Source organism: Hirundo rustica, chromosome 2 (genome assembly GCF_015227805.2).
Source record: "Hirundo rustica isolate bHirRus1 chromosome 2, bHirRus1.pri.v3, whole genome shotgun sequence".
NCBI lineage: Eukaryota > Metazoa > Chordata > Aves > Passeriformes > Hirundinidae > Hirundo > Hirundo rustica.
In genome coordinates this window covers 37,895,576-37,911,912 of record NC_053451.1, presented here as the reverse complement: position 1 = coordinate 37,911,912, position 16,337 = coordinate 37,895,576, and positions in this window count along the sequence as shown.

The window sequence follows — 16,337 nt, the reverse complement described above, 5'->3', positions numbered from 1 at the left end:
GCTGAAGTTAAAAAGCAGATATAGGAAAGAAAATGGAAAATCACACATTGACTGAATTCTTAATCATCTCTGGTGTATAAAAATATCCCAGAAAAAATTACTTTTTATCACATTCTTGGCTAAATGAAGCACATTTTCTAATTACAATATTAAGCAAAGTTACAATGATGAAAGGTCAAAGTAATCAAGAACTATCTTTACTCACAGTATGTGCTACCCATTCTTACACAAAGAGCTGTCTCTACCAGCCCTCATCCCTTGCTGCCTGTGATAAGGAAATTAAGCAATTGTTTTTGAACAGAAGTAAGATCAAGTGACATATTATGACTAATCAAGATATTAACACTTGCACAGGGAGGACTAAGCAGAATTCAAAGGTTTTTTATTTTAGGTTTCTTCCTTGTAAGATTTTGAGTTCTTATTCACAGTGTACAGACTGTCTCTGCAACCTGAAGCTTGCTAATTGGGCTGACAGTGTCCCAGCCTTAGTTCCTCAGGGACTGGAAGATTTTAGATCCATTACAGAATAAAGTGTCAGTGAGGTAATAGGTCTACTCTTTGCATTTCAGCTGTGGTTTGATTGCTGTCCTTGGTTACCTGTATGTGCCAATTCCCCCAGGCTGGGAAGTTCAGAGCCATGACATCTTGCAGCTTTGCAGCCTGGTGTCTCAGCAAGAATAGGCCTTCTGATCAACCATACATTTACTCTTAGAACCTGGCTCAAGACCTGAGCTCTGTCTTTATCTTGGTGCCAGAGAGGCAAACGAGAGCTGTGACTCCATTCTTTTCAATTGCACCACTAACAGTTCAGTCTGAAAGTACATCACTTGATTACATCCTTTTGTCCGTAAACCTACTTTGTATGCAATGTGCTCATTTGTGAGCCAAGACTTGTTTTACAGTGTTCCCGAAGCTTTATGTACACTCTGGTCTGAACCAAATCATAACAATCACGATTTATAACCCAGCCTCTCCCATAAAAAGATGGACAGTGAAAATGAGAAATATTCAACGTAGATGGAAGATCTCAGCCCACACCTTTTTCACTGCAAGTGAAAAATAATAACTGCAAGTGAGAAGCTGAGTTGACCTAATTTGCTTCAATAATAGTGATCTGTTAGCTCCTACCTGAGAGCACCTCTAGAAGATTAGGGTAAAATTAGACTTTTTATCCTGGAAGATAGTTTGAAAGTCTGACTGATACTTAATATTTAGCATCTAAACAAGGCAGAACAGAATTACACAAGTGTTGCTCCACCAAACAAGGATTTTGTTGCATCAGAGGCGTTATGGAGTAAATTGGTCAATAGCAAAGTCCGGAAACTGAAGCATTAGAAAGAATTTCCCCGGGTTTCCGTGGTGTATTGGAATTTATGTATTTTACTGCTTTGCCAAAAGTTTTTTGACTGAAAACCAATAGAAAATGAGGAGGGACACCTTTAATGATCACTCAAGGCTTGGGTTGTACTCTAAGCTGCATTTTTCTTACATTAAAAACATTTTTCTTTCTTTTCCTCAAATTATTTAAATGAAATGGAAATTTTGCTTGTACCTTTACCCAAGTCGGAGTCCAAGACATTTGGAAACTGTTGAAGATATTCCAACAGTATATAATTATATTTACCTGCTTTTGCACTCTCTATCATCGAGCAGAAGTGCCTGGTTGGAGGACAAGTTGCCACAAACCCAAAGCGCTCCAGTCTGTCTGGAAAGCACCAGGAAGGGTTTTATTCTCCTTGCTATGAATCTGAATGCCAATTATCCTTTTTCAAGTTCTTATCCCTGAAAGAGGAGGCTAAAAGCAAATTGTTCTGTGTGATTTCATACCACATCTGTTACCTGTGTGTGTCCAGAGCTTTGTAGAGCTTTGCTGGAATCATTCTTCACTGAGCTACAGATGCTGACTCTGAATCTTTCTTTGGCAGCAGAAGGGCTTGTGGAACTGCTGTCTAATTCAATTGATTAGGCGTGATCTACCTTCTGTTCAGTAGTAGATCTCTTTTAGTCTTAGTTGTATTGAATTAATTCTGCCAAGGAGCAATTACACAGACAGTAATGCCCTTGGATGTGAAGAGGATTGACCAGCCTTTGGGCATAGACTAAGGACAGAAAAACTTTCATCCGAGTCAGCCTCAACCAAAGACAGGATATGTGACACCAATCTTGTAGTATTTTGAACACAAGGCATGAATTTAGACCTCTGTGGAAAAGACCCTACTATTGAGTGCACAGCAAGGTTTCAAATTAAATTTGAGCTATAAATACTGAAAAGTCAGTAATGAGTGGTTGTTGGGATTTAATCAAGCCTAACAGGGAGAAGATGAGTGATAAAAGCTTCATGCCCGACTTTAAGATCGTTTCCTTCTTGATGAGAATGGAGATATTTCCCTTGGTTATTTTGGGAACCATTCTTTTTTCTTCTTTAAAGAGCTGACATTGTATTAAATTATGTGTCAAGTCCTCCACAGATCAGCTCTGCCCACCGCTGACAACCAAGTTGAATTTATTAAGCTTTTAGCCTGTGTTGAGATTCTCAGCCTTGGGAATTTTGTCTTTTGGATGTGAGTTTTCAACCGGAGGTCTCTGCATCACTGGATCCTAAAGGATTCTAAGTGGTCCAAATAAGCAAGTCAGTTCTCACTTAGCTGCGTCAATTCCATAATTTTGTTGGAATATGTTTTAGAGGTTTAAGATTCTATAGCAGGAAAAAGAACACTCATTGACATGCTTTAAGTTACACTAGACAATTATTATTGTAAATTAATTTAATTAATGTCTTTAATTGCTTTTAGTCATTCTCTTATTAAACGTAGTTCCTGGACTGCTAGGTGTTTGTATTAAAGATTTGTGTAAAATGAAGCTGACAAAGCACTCATTATTTGAGCTTCTTTTTGCAAGAAAAGTGGTGTTTTGGGTATATGGAAGAAGTTGAAAACCATGTCAAACAGATCCTTAGTTTTGAGGCATGTAGAGACCACACTCAAGACTAACTCTCATGTGGCCTATGGAATTACCCTTTGATTTCCAAATCTCCAGGAACCACTACAACACAGCAGTGTAAATGTGAGGTTTCACTCTTTGGTGTCAATTTTTCTTAATGAGGTTGCAAAGACACATTAATATTGCTAATTAATGAAAGCCAGTCTTTCATTATGAATGTTGCAAAGCTTTAAAATCCTAAATATTTTTCTTGGTTTTTGCATGTCAAATGCCTGCCTGATTTAGCTTGATTCCTGGCTAGACTCCCCACAGGAAATCCTCCTTATTCTGTGGTAGAGGAGCCCCTCTGAGTCGGTAGGTACAGGCAACAGGGAGAGCTGCCCACAACTCCACACACAGTATGATTCAGATCTTTGTAGGGGTGTTTCTAAATGCTGTGTAAAAGGCTCTTGCCTCCATCATGATGACATAATACAGGGTTTTAACTTACCAGCTGTGGATGTGCTCTATTTGTTTCCAAACGAACAGTGAACAGACTGCAGCTACTATAAATATTCTATGTGGTTACTCAATAAACTTAAATGGATGTAAATAAAAAGGACCCTTCTGAATTACTGAGTAAACAGTAATTTCTAAAAGCCCCTTTGCCCCAGCAGACCTCAATTAGTACTGCAGAGTATGTCAGAAAACATTTAATTACCTTCCAGAGGATTCTGTCATTCTGCTTATATTGACTACACCTCTTGATTATTCCTGTGTAAAACCTACCCTTTTGATGAGTTTTCATCTTGGTTTTGTTTCTGGGCTTGATAAAAAGAAACAAACAAGTCCAGGAGTCGTCTTGCTGTCCACCAGTCCTTCTTGTGGACCATAAAATTTTCTGTTCCTTAACTTGTTTTCAGGACTAGGTGTGGTGCTTACACTGCAGTGGGATCAGATCTGACATCAGCTGAAGTTAGCGATAAGTTAAAGTCATAAATTACGACATCAAAATGAAAATTAAAATCTGTCATAGACAAGAGTCTAAGCTCTTGTCTATGACAGATCCACTCATAGAACGGCTGTGGCACTGAAAGCAAATTGACTGACCAGTCACAAGAGGTCCAACTGACCACGGTGTTGTGAAAACATTTTAAATCACCTGAAATGCCCCAGGGTTTCTCCAGAAGTTGGCACATTTCCCACAGGTCCTTGGTTATACATGCCTTAAAATTGAGCCTCAGATATCTCAGGTATGATCCCACTACCTTCTGTATGTTATGGATTTATAGGAACATGATTCTAGATTTGTCTATTTGCCTGAAGTTTCTACTCATCTGTGGAAGAAAACTGAACCTGATGTTCCATATCCAGTACACTGAGAGCCTGTTAAAATGAAGGAATGTAGGGGAACCAAGATTAAGCTAAAATTAATGGATCTACTCTCTGCATCTTGAAGACCTGAGTCCAGAAAGTCATTATGCAGCTTAAAAATGCGGCCCTGTAGCAACTAGGAGGTGCCCTCAGGAAATCTGTAGGACCCTGCACACCCATGTGTGAGTGCTTGGTGGCTTAATATGCCTGCTACGTAGCTTAATCCATAAAGACATTGACATGACAGCCTTATGCACAGGAGTCAGGCAAATCTAAACCCACATTGTGTTCTTGGATGTTCCAGAACCCGTATAATTCAATAAAGAACTAAGTAGTAGTATGTGTAACAATTGTGACCTTGTAGCTGGTCTCTGAATACAGGGAGAAATGCAGAGTATATTTAGATATTCTATACTTCTCTTGCTTGTTTATTCCTACTCCAGGAAAGGAGGGTTGAAATTTTGTAGCTGCACTGATCAAAAGAAATAGCAAATAATGGACAGAATTGGCAGCTGATTAAAAATAAATAAATAAATAAATATTTTAATGTTTTCTTTGCTCCCTTGGAGATTTTTGCTTGATATCACTCTGGTCAAGAGAATTTCTTCTCCTTTCACAAGACATGAAATCTCAGGATGTTTTTACTTATCTTTTAAATACTTAAAATATAAACTTGTTGCAGATCAGATCCCATATAGTAGCCACCTATGATGAAAAATGAAATTTGTAATGTGCAGGCTCCCACCTACACCAAAAGGCAGCATCCCTATTTTCACTGGCAATTTGAACCTAACTGGCCATGTACATGTATGTCTGTCTTGCATAAATGCATCAGTTGTACAGATAGATGGCTACTGCAGCATGGCATGAGGCTTCTGTCTTGTTTTGTGGCTGAGTGGGGGAATTTAAAAGGTCTTCTCCAAGTGTCTTTAAATGCTATGCAGCCTGAGAATGACTGTCCTCTATTTCAGTGCAGCTATTCAGTTAACAACTCAGGTATGTTTTCTTCTGCCAGAATCCTTGCCTTGCTCTTTTCCCTCTGTAATATGGAGACTTGTATCTGTGTAATCTAGAGGAAATGTCATTCCAACATGAAAATCTTCATTGTGGAGTCTGGAAATCATGCAGCAGTTTAGCAGTTTGAAGTTTAGAAAACAGCACATTAACATTTAAGTGAAGTGTTAAAATAATAGGCTGCTGCTGAAGTTCAAAGCTGAGGATGTGAATTTTTTACAAAGGGCACTTTGCATCTTCAAAGAAATAGTCATGGGCTTTTGAAAACCCTAAGTTAAATCTTGCACCCAGTGCCAGTCCAGTAAACATAAATGAAAAGGGCTACGAGAAGAGTTACAGAGGCTCCATAGCAAAATATGCAATGTTGCCTGGAATGAGAGCATCTGAAAATAAAATGTCTCTTAGGCTTAGCTTACTCATCCTTTCAAAATCAGCTAATTTAACACTTGGGTTATGAGGGAATCCTCAGTAAAATCTGAAGCATTTTTCTCTACATGAAGAGAGAGCCATTATCCTTCCATCAGCTACTGTCTCTGAAGAACCATAGGAAATGATTCAGCCCTTACTGCTGTCACATCTCATCTAGCAGAGGAGAAATATGGATGCTACGAGCAATATTTTATCAAGTTTTCCCAAAGAGCACGTGGGTACCTGCTTCTTCTTTTCCTGGTGCTTCACATTGTAGATAAAGAGGTCTACCAGTATGTTTAAAGACAAAATAAAATACAAGATGGTAAAAAACCTGCCAATCAAGTATTTTGTTTTTTCTAAGAGATTCTCAAAAATAAATTTTCTTAATTTTTAAATGCTTTGTATTACAATTTATCCAACTAAAACTATGAAGACACTGCTTAAATGCATCAGATGAGTGAGCTGTCAGACACATGGAAAATAAGAATGTATTAATTCTTGTGGCATAATGAGAGATGATGCTTACTGCTTACCCTGCTGGGTGCACACACACCTTTTACAATACAGAAATCCTAATGAAATTAGTCTCTAAATACAAAAAAGGCCTTTAAAATTAAAGGAACATATTTTTAATACACATGCTGTTATTTAAAATATAAATAGGCATTGATGTTTGGTGAAGAAAAAAATAAGCTTCTTTCCATGTAGTTCTGATGAGAGAAAAATAGTTTAAAATGTCACAATTTAAGTGAACATTTTATAATAAATTTAAGAAAATAAGATTGTAGGATGGAGTGATAAATTTCAAGTAATTTTTTCCACTTCATGGAACAAACTGAAGATTAGTATGTCTTAATTTCTTAAATATATCCCTCCTGAAGGATACACAGGTGGGTTTGAAATTTAATAAATAACAGTTGAGTCCCATCCTGCTTGTGCAGCGTTTTATGGCATAACTATTCCAAGGAGTTTGTATGTGTATGTGTGGTATTACATGTTCACACAAATCTGTAGCAATATTTTTAACCTATTTTTAAAAATATACTGCCACCATAACAAACTCTTCCAGCAGCTGGGCAGGCTGAGTCTTCCATCATCCACACGTATGGGCAGTACAGAACTGGTAAGGAGCGCAGATCCCAAAAGGATTCAGGCTCCTTGGAATCATAAGGAATTAGGAATCACACATACCGGAGCCACCATCCTGTCTTCAGCTGCTTCAGCATGGCCCATACATGCTGAGGCTATGGGTTGCCCCTAGGGTTCTGGTGGGAACAAAGCCCAGGAACTCAGTGGAGCAAATCCAGGAAGCCAGAACCAAAAGCTGACAGAAGTGCTGGCTTCTTGTCCTTACCTTGAGGTCATGAGGTGGTGTGTTCTAAACTTGGAATACTTATCGTTGCAAGACATCAGACTAAACCTCTCTACTTTGAGTGTTCCATGAAGCCATGAAAAATACTCCATGCTTTAGCTTTGTATCATTAAACTTTAAGACATCCCATTTAAACTACTTACAAGAAATATCATCTAGGAAAAAAGAAAAAGAGAAACAATATAGAATCATAAAATAACCTGTAAAGTGACCTTAAACATCATCTCATTCTAAAATACTCCTATTTTATTCTGATTGTGTCTGACCCCTGTGGTCTTATCACTAGTCTCATGATAATTAGGTGTTTTCTTCAGCATCTAGTCTTGTGACTAGTGCTAAGTGGCAGCATTAGAGAAGGAGGAGGGCAAATATTGCTGAACAGAGTCATCGAGGAATCCTGAGCCTTCTGAACCATTTTCAGAGAACCCGGTTTTGCAGACATCTGCCTGTGTCCAGGAGGAGGGTGTGAGAAGTTAATCAGTGTGTATTTGCATATGTGTTGGGAACTGAGGTTCTTTCCAGAGGTCATTACTCTGAAGAGCAGAAATACTTCCTTTGTTTGGACCATTTGCATCACAGCAGCACACAACAAGTTAATCCTCACAACCAGTATACTCTGGCCTTTTAGTTGAATCTCTATTTTTTTAGGCAGTATGATCTGTAGTGTCAGCAAATCTGTTGGATCAAGGGAGAAGAAAAGCCAGGGTAGAAAATATGCTTACCTGGGTTTCATTTTCAGGAAGCCATATAGCACATGTTATGCTACAGGGATTCCTACTGCTCTGGAGAGTGTTCAGTGTAGGCAAGTAATCGCATGCATGGTGTGTGACATCTAGAGGAGGTTCTCATGCCATGGTTTGAATTTTATGACTGTACAGATGCCTTTCATGATTTTTATTCATATTCATTGCATGAATAAAAAGTATGAGATGTTTAAAATCTCTTCTCATTAAAGACAGCTCTTTTTTTGGTATGAATTTGAGTAACAAAGACATATTATTCAAGAAGATCAACAACAAAAAAAGCTGTGGTGTCTGCATATTTTCCCACTTGCTGCATACTGGATTAAGGATAGACAGAATGGATCATGATTTGCATGCCTATTCTCTGGTGATTCCTGCAGCTTCAGATGCCATTCATTAAGAAACTATGAAGACCTCACTGTTTCTGATACCCTTTTTTTTTTTTTTTAATAATTATATATAGTTGAGAGAGCCACATTCAGATTTACTGTAAAGTTCCTTCCTAGTACGAAGAAAATGAGCATATAAGGAAGAATTTATCAGGATAAAAAGGACATAGGGTCATAGCCTTGTTGTAACAAAGCCCTCTGAGGTGGCATAGGGGAAGGGCACTATGCATCAGAACTAAATGCATCAGTAGCACATCAAATTCATTCAAGTAACACCATTTTTCATTCAAAAGTTTCAGTTCAATTAATGCAGGGGGGTTCTTTAGGGGTTTTTTTTGCATTGGAAAAGTTAAGATGATGGCAGTAGTTGTTCAAGAAGCAAGTGCATCTTTTGGAAGGTCAGCTAGACAACAAGACAGAGCACAAAACTCTAGAATCTATATACTTGTCACCCCAAAAATTGATTCTTGAAACTACCCAGTTCCTTGCATGCAATCCATTTGAGAGGTGGTCAGTGTATAGGACATGATCATGTTGCTTGAGGATTTTTTTAATAGTTTTTAAAGTAGTTTTATTTTTTAATTGTTCTCCACACAAACTCTATACGCAGAAAGCGCTTTAATACACTTGGCTTGAAAGCCCTACCGATTTATTATCTATAGCAGAATGGGCTGTTAGAGCCATTGTATTCACTTTTTTTTATGTCCAACCCAAGAGTATCCAGTTTGCATCTCCTAATTGTATAAAATTTAAAATACTGAATATTTGTTTGAAATTTAGCAGCAGAACATTTTTCATGGTGTTGCAGTGACACCTGATTTAAGAACAGTGCTACTTCAGGGCAAAAGGAAAAATCTTTGATGTACTATGTTTAATGATGCAATCTTACTTGAAATTCCAATTTCCTATTGTGCTATTGTGTAAAGTGCTTAGACTAAAACTAATTAACCCTTGCAAGAACTTAGTTCGACGAATATAATATTTGCATTAATTTCCAGTGACATATTAACTGAAGCATGACAAAAAGGCTGTAGTTGATTAAATACTGAATTAGGGTTTACTATTTGGAAAGCATTTGGAAAGCTAGCATCAGTAGCTCTTGACTTTATGGATTACAATTTATAAATTAAGGCATATAGGATTGGTGAATACATTAATGCATAAAAAATATAGGTTAAATTTTGAAAGTTATATATATGGCATACAAGTCTTAAATATCACTGGCTCATTGACTTTAAACAAAGTGAATTATAATGGAAACAGAAAATAGTTTTGCAGCATTTACTCTGTCTATACAACTTTAGACAAGGATGCTATAACACTAAAAGAGACAAAACTGCATGAACTAGACTTGGACTTTCAGTGGAATTCTGCTTGAGAGTAGTAAAAACAAGCAGAATATTAGTGAAAGTGAGCAGAATATGATAATAACATTTTCCATGTAAAAAAAAAAAAAAATTTATTTTACCTATTTTAAATATATATATTTCTCAATTTTATCTTTATAGAAAACTCTGAGCCCTCTATCGTGAACAGAAGGGGCTGTTCATCACATATACACAAGCAGAAAATAATTTCCTGAAGAAAAAAAATTTTAAGGAATGATTTTGCATTTCCTCTTCTATGTATTAGAAGGAAAAATGGTGGATGGCAGGTGGAAGAAAACTACAAGAACAGATAATAACTCTTTAGGGAAATGCTAATACTCAACACAGTACCAAGCTTGTAAAGACAGCACAATATCAGCCTTGATTTTTTCTTCATTGTAGACAAAACTAAGATGACAATTTAGTATTTTTCATCACTTCCATACCAGTAGAGTATCTCCTCTTGTGTATTAGCCCCGCTAAGTGTTTTTATCTGCCCTCTTTATTCACATTTCTTCCCAGGTTTTTGAATTACCTGATCATCATAACGGTGCAGGCTGGGATCCCTCTATTCCAGGCCTCCCTGGAAGAGATGCACAAGCACTGGGAGATGCTTGCTCTCAGGACATAGCCTGTTGCGTGCTCCTTTATGCAACTCCTTAGCTGCTAACTACATCTTGTCTCCTCAAAAACAGCTTCTGTTTGTGAAGGACCTTCCATCATGCGCTTCTCTCCATGGTTTGAAGCTTAACGAACAGTAGCTCCCTAATGTTGCTGGTGGGATGAATACCACAATTGCCTTTCAGCCAGAAACAGTCCCAAGAAGAAAAGCTCAGAGAAGCTGGCAGAGAGGGAGATTACAAACCTCCTCAGGGCCAGGTCACAGTCTCACAGCACTTTGCTTCCACCAGCGCACAAGAAAAACACATTTTGGAGAGGAAGTGTCACTACCACAAGCCACTTTCCTGATTTGGGTCCCTTTCTTCCTACAGACAGCCCTGTGTAAAGCATCTTTAGGAGAATGCCCAAGTAGAGGTAAGACACGAGTTGTTTAGGTAAATCTGGCAGTCCTGAGCTGTTGCAGGATGCCGGAGGAACGGCTGGCTGGAGGCGAACATCCCGGTGGGGAAGTGGTGGGAGAAGAGGGACAGCCTGGGTGCATGGGTGGGGCAGTGCCCCTGCCCCAGGGTGGGTGGGTGCACGGCCACCCCGGAGCCCACGCCGGCAGGAGCAGCCCGGCTGTGCTGGTAGAGCGGGAGCAAGATGCCAGTGCTGGAATTAGCATAGGCTTGCCTGAGAGAGGACCGTGAGCATAATAAAAGAATAAAACTCAGCATAATTTTACAGTTGGATTGACCATTTTATTTTCCAAACTAGACTATTCTATGAGAACCATGCTATGATAAAGTTATATTTATGAGGGCTTTTCACATAAGCCCTGCTCAATACTCACAGGCTCTTTGTGAGCCGTGCTCCCTTTCATCTGCATTTTGTCTTTCCTCCTCTTTGGGTGGGTGGTTGAGATGAAGTGACTCATCACTGGACACCTTGCAATATCTTCAACAGACAGAAAGAAAGCTTATTTAATTTAAAATGATAGGAACAGTAGGTTGACCTGTCTAATCTGATTTATTTGTGTTTCCCTGCCAACTAATTTAAATAAGATTCCAACCTCATGAGCACCTTCCTGTGCCTGGTCTCCTACAGACATTTAAGAAGACTGGCCTTTCTATGGATTTTGTCATATGTGTCAAACATAGTGAATTCCCTTTCTCCCCTTTTTTCTCAAGCTGGTCCTTAAGAGATGGAGCACACCGTTAATTTGGGAGATCTAAAGAACAAAGAAAAAAACTGGTTTAAGTCAACTTTCTCTGCAAGATTTTTCCTTCCCCTGAGTTATGCCTGATAGAAAGGTTTCTTATAAAGAAAATTCACATCAGGCCCACAGGAGGATACTAAAAGGATGAGCAGGATGTGCCTGCAAACATCCCTAATTCAACAACTGAATGTTGCACAGGGGGAATGGAGTGCAGAAAATGGACAGGTTATTACCATGCAAACCTGTAATACAGTATTGCCATTGTCACTAAGAAAGCAAAAGCTTTGTACTGAGCTCTTTAGGCCTCAGAGGAAGGGTTTGCCCTAGATGAGCTTTCCTTGACCTCTACAACCTGCACAAGGTAGACAAGCTGGAGCCAGCCAAACCTGGCTTTAGGGGTAACGGAGAGAACAGAGAGTGAGTACTTCTGACACATGTAAAGTTCATCATCTGTCGTATATTCAGATGTAACCTGGAGCTGCACAGCAATCAAGAAAGAGTAAGGTGTAAAAATACGTTGGCAAAAACACAGATGTGGCCCCATGGGTGTCTTGAAATCAGGGAGAGGAAAACACCACCATGAACACCCTGCACTTCCAGTGCTGGCAGTGGCCAAAGCTCCCCCTTCCCCACCAACCACCAAAACAAAACCACCAACCTTAGGACTCAGAGGAGCAGGGAAAGAGGGAGGCAGAAGGGTTCTAGTAACTAAACAGGGTGAGGTTAATAATTGTAATTGAATAGCTATCATTATGATATTATTATTGAAGCTTTTCCTACATTTCTTGAAGTACTTTTCTTTCTTATATAATTATTAGGTCTGAACTATTAGTTGCTTCTTGGATAAGACTGTTAATATTTCAATCACACCAGCAATAAATTTTTGTTTTATATACATTCCTTCTGAAATTTCCTCTGTCCTAGGCATTCCCTATCCCTTCTTTATCCTTTGCTCCTCCAATTGCACCATCCAGAGTGGTGGCCCTATGAACCAATGTGAAATACAGGGTTTTTCCAGTGATTTGTTCTGGGAGGGCTGATCAACTTTGCAAACACCATCAAACTGAAGGGAAGATTACTACCTTCTTTATAAATGCTGGAGCTCTACTCACTTCTACTATCTGAGCATCATTAAAATTTCAAAACTATCTCTTTCCAACAGAATGCAAAATGCAATAATAACTACCTGTGAAATTTCTGTGGCTGTGTCCTGAGAGAAGTACAGCAGCAGCACTTTTTCTCTACTCTTATTTATTCCTTATATAATATATACACATTTTCGTGGTTATTTTAACTGGAAAACTAGCCACATTCCAGGAAACAAGAATTTTAAAACCGATTCTATCTGGAGCAGGACAGTGATTGAAAAAAAAATTGTATTTTCAATGGTGACTTTCTTAAAAATTAACATTCTTTGAGTTTTCATTCATGCCTCAATGCTTAGGGCAGGATGGAGAGTAAATATCTTATCTACAGAAACCTAGAATTAATTCTTAAATATTTTCCCCTTATCTAAAGCATATTTCTGCAGCATATCTTACAAGCTAATTCTAGCCCAAATTGCAGATATTCAGTACTATTTTTCTTGATGCATGTGCCCAGAAAGGATTGCTGAAGGATGGAGGAAATCTGAGAAGATAAAATAATTTAAGGGATGATTTGCAACAGATTAGTCATTTAATCAGAAAATTAAAGAGACATCTGAAAGACCTGTGCAGGGTAATTTTGAAAAACATCTACCTCTCAATAAGTAAAGAATTAAAGGTATGTAGGCAACAGCTGTGCACTCCTGTGGGAAGAGATAATATTTTTGTTCTTTGCTTCTTCAGCAATTAAAGAGGCCTGAATCAATTAGTCTTCTTCGAATCACAGTCACCATGGGACAAGCAAATATTTCATAGTTCTTCATACTCTGAGTCAGTCTCATCCTGAGCTTTTGGTTTATTTGGGACTAAAGAGGGCTTCAGCCTTGCACATGATCCCCAAGCATAGGGTCATGTTGAAGCTTCACATCTCTGTAGTGTTCCAGTTCCAGCTGGGGCTACAGAAACCTGGATCCAATGCAGAGGAATGCTACATAGAAGCCAAGATATTTATGTCCAGATTTCTTCCAGCTCAATACATTAATTTCTTCATTCCATAATATTTCAAACATTTTCGTCCCCAGTCTGGGATTAGACTTGCTGGAAACAGAAACAAACTTAAACTCACACCCCCAATTTTGGCTGCCCTTTCCTTCTTAATAAATTCAATATTGGCAAAGTATAAGAATTGGACATTTAAGGCATCTTTTAAGGGTAGGTGTTGGATTTTCAGAACCAGAGCAAGAAATCATTTGTCAAAGTCATATTTCTTTTTATAAATATATTTTGTTTCTGGCTCTCAGATGTATTTTCATTGCTCACCAGCACGTTATGGTTCTGAGAAGCCCAAGTACTGGGTGCTGGGTTAGGGCAAATTCTTCATCTGACCCCAGATCAATCTCATAGCTAAAATTATCCATGGCCCTAGAGGAAAAGAAACCCCAAACTGTTCATATAATCATGTGATTACTCACATTTGCACCCTGAAATCTGTTCCTCATGTGTCTGCATTAAAAACCAGCATCCTGCCACAACCTGGGAACACCTGAGCCCTTCAAGCCAATTCATCTATCCTCATCAGAACGTCTGCTGTTTTTGTCACTGTGGGTCAGCCAGTGGTGAGTTCTTCCAACAGCTGGTGGCTTTTCCTGAGCATCCATCCCAGGAGCAAATAAGGACGCAGGCACAGGGCAGGCAAGGGATTAAACTCACCTTTTGGTTGGGGGCAACTCTACAGAGAACACAACACACCCTAAAATTGTCAGAACTGTGGAACACATCCAAGGTCACCTGAAGAACCCTGGACAGGAGCGTTTTCTGTGACAAGAAGACACAATTTGGTGTATCACTCCTTTTCACAAAGGTCCTAGGCTTAATTCAGGTTTTGCCTCTTTGTTTAAAGAACAAGCATATTCTTATGTAGGACCTGCTTCTGACAGTGTGGTGCAGGCCATAATAGAGATGCCTCTATGAAATCACCTTCTCCAAACAAGAAGCGAAATAATTCCTTTAAACTGTTAAGTCAGGAACTGAATAAGTGTTTGTCATCTAATTTCAGCTCTCCCACGCGTACTTCCAGTGAAGTCAGTGAAAGTTTAGGCATCGAAAAGCTGCTTTGGATTGACTTCAGTCTTCTAACCTGTCAGGAAGGACAAAATCCTGCACTTCTCCAGTAAGAAGTGATCTCATTGTGAACACTTATTTCTGCAATTACCTGTAGCTCATTAGGAGTGAGTTCTTTCACTTAATCTTTTTCTCTTACCCAGAAAACCCCATTAGGCAGCTAAAGGCAAGAATCAGCAAAGAGACAGGCAAAATAAACTCTTGCTATAATAAACAATTTGCTGTTTTCTGAGTTTGAAGTTAGTTACTAATCTTCAGACTTTCTCTTGATGAGACACCACCTAAACTTGCATTTTCCTCCATTTAAGCATCCAGTAAAGTTTTTGGCAGAGCTGGCACTCCAGGACTTGTTCTTCTACTCTTTGTGACTTACTTTCAGCTTACTACTAACAAAACTACACTAACTCAACAGCGCTTTATAATTCTTGACCCACACATGGTTGTTCTGCCAATGACATCATGAAAGACAATGACATTGTGAAACTATTAGTGAATCAATTCACAACAACCCTCCTTTGCAAACTTTGAAGTCAGGGAATAATTGTCACCAAGTGCTACAAGGAATAGCCCTCAAATGGATTTTGTCATATCCAAAGGAAATTTTTACTATTTATGGCATGAGATGATGTGATGACTCCCGTGCGCAGGAGTAAGAATGTGTAAAATGCTACCAAAATATTTACTATGAATTAACCCAAGGAAAAGGCCACCCACTTCATCCAAGAGGGTGTGCATGACTTGACACTATAAAATTTCTCAGCTCTCCTTAATCAAGAACAGGTCACTATTTTGGCCTGTGACAACTCAGAGCTCACATGGGTGTTACAGAAAATTCATCTCAGGCTTGCTGCCTGCAGCCTCCTGAATCCAGAAACTAAGGCTCTGCTCTCCTTCAGCCCTGCAGTCATGAGATCAAACTCCAGTCAAGAGTTTGCTCTTCTGCTTTGCTCCCTCATCCTCAAAAATTTGCCCAGTATAATATATTTTCCTTTATTGTCCTGGGGTGACTTTTTGATGCTTGTATCCCCAGTTGTTTGTTCTGTTTATGCTGTATGTTAAGTTCCATACCTTTAAGACTAGTTCCGAGAACAAATGGGGAGAAGGAAGATGCGCAGTTTGTTTTGAAAACAGCATTCACTTCTCGGCATTCTTTCTCCTGGACTGTGCTCGTCTGAGGCACAGACAGACAGTGGCACAGAGATCTGCTTTGCTTTTAGTTAGTTTTAGCTAGCTGGGGCAGAGAAGATCCCTGTAGCTTTTTTCTTTCTTTTTCTTGGGACTATTTAAACCTGCTCCAGACCAGGTTTAAACCTGGTTCAGAAAAACCCAGAGACACACAGATCTCACACCTGCACCTCCTGGAGCCCAGGATGGCATTTTTCTTGGACTGGAGGAACTGATAAGAGACTGAGCAAGCTGAGCTAACCACAGAAAGGACTTTCTGAATTTACCATCCCACCTCAGAGCAATGAGAGGTTTTATTGTTTTGTATTATTCATTCTTTATGCTTGTGGGTATTTTGTTTGTTAAATAAATAGTTTTTTCCACTTTTCTCTGAAGAAGTTCTTTTCCCGGACCAGTTGGGGAAGGGGCCATTTGGAAGGGACTCTATTCAGGGGTTTTCTCCCAAATTTGCCCAAAACCAGGATAGCAACACACATGTGGAAAGCCGCTATTATCTCAGTTTCATCTCTGCTTATCTTCTTCATGCTTCTTTCTGCTG